At 40.7% G+C, this 1413-nt stretch overlaps 1 non-coding gene across 1 annotated transcript; it reads left to right on the top strand.

Moving 5' to 3' along the window:
- The first annotated feature begins 467 nt into the window (after positions 1-467).
- Positions 468-571, top strand: LOC121147628. Its single transcript, XR_005882443.1, has one exon. It is a non-coding gene; the product is annotated as a U6 spliceosomal RNA (small nuclear RNA).
- Positions 572-1413: the final 842 nt, after the last annotated feature.

Consider the following 1413-nt stretch of genomic DNA (forward strand, 5'->3'; position numbering starts at 1 on the left):
TTGAAGAACTCATAGTATATTGGGAGCAACAGATGTTCTCTGTCAAGACAAGGACAAATCCACACTGACAGAGAGGATACAGAGTTCTGAATTTCAAAGTGTTGCTAGAGCATTTTGAGGCAGACAATTCTGATCCGAGAACAGAGGCGCTCTCATCCTTAGAGTTGGACTTGGCTCTGACTGATGAATCCAAGCCCAAAGGGTTGGACACTTCCAGGTGACTCTCGTTTCTTGAGTCTTAACAGTATCAGGAATGCTAAGATAACTATGAATTCTGACCAAAATAACTATAAAAGTAAAACCTTTTATAAACCTCTGATGGAAAACGTGCCGTGGGATCTGTAGTTGTAGTGATAACTTCTTGGAGTTGGTTTGAGTGTACTAACCACTAACGCCTGCTTCAGTGCTGACTATTTTCACGGTACTTCAAAAAGTTCTTGAAACATGGAATTTGAAGATCAGTTCATGTGCTTGCTTTGGCAGCACACGCACTGAAATCAGAACAATTCAGAGATGGACAAGACCCTTGCTCAAGGACAACACGCAAATCTGTGAAGCATTCCATATTAAAAATAAGTAAGCGGGCCCGGCGTGGTGGCGCAAGTGGTTAAGGTCCTCACCCAGCACGCCCGGGATCCCATATGGGCGCCGGTTCTAATCCCGGCAGACCCGCTTCCCTTCCAGCTCCCTGCCTGTGGCCCGGGAAAGCAGTCGAGGACGGCCCAAAGCTTTGGGACCCTGCACCCGCGTGGGAGACCCGGAAGAGGCTCCTGGCTTCGGATCGGCATAGTATCGGCCCGTTGCGCTCACTTGGGGAGTGAATCATTGGACGGAAGATCTTCCTCTCTGTCTCTCCTCTCTGTATATCCGCCTTTTCAATGAAAAAATAATAAAAAAATAAATCTTTAAAAATAAGTAAGTGCATTTTCTTGCAAAACCTTTTGAAATCCATGCACACTTTTTGAAAGTAAGTATTTCTTATGAACTCATTGAGGGTCATTTGTATGTACAATTTTCAAAACAATTATGCATCCAAACAAATATGCTAACTGCATTTTCAAGAAATTTTTAAAGAATTGTTGGATACTGAAGGCTTAATGAACCCTACCTCATTTAATCCTCACTATAAATGTGCTATATATGTATAAATACTATACATATAGTCTAACTGCTTTCTAGAGTATGTAAAGGATAGGAACATTGAGACACAGAGGATCTACTGTAATTATATATACCCAGTTCAAGACTAAGTTTGAACTTTATTCTGTGTTCAGTTAGCACCCTTTCACAATAGAAAACTCCTGCAAAGTAAGCTGGCAATATATATTTCCTTTTTATTTGAAAGGAAAATGAGCCTAGAATAAACCATTCTAAAAACCATTTCAGTATTTTTTTAAAGTGTTGTTATATTTG

Source organism: Ochotona curzoniae, unplaced genomic scaffold (genome assembly GCF_017591425.1).
Source record: "Ochotona curzoniae isolate NIBS_2020 unplaced genomic scaffold, NIBS_Ocur_1.0 scaffold_4506, whole genome shotgun sequence".
Classification (NCBI taxonomy): domain Eukaryota; kingdom Metazoa; phylum Chordata; class Mammalia; order Lagomorpha; family Ochotonidae; genus Ochotona; species Ochotona curzoniae.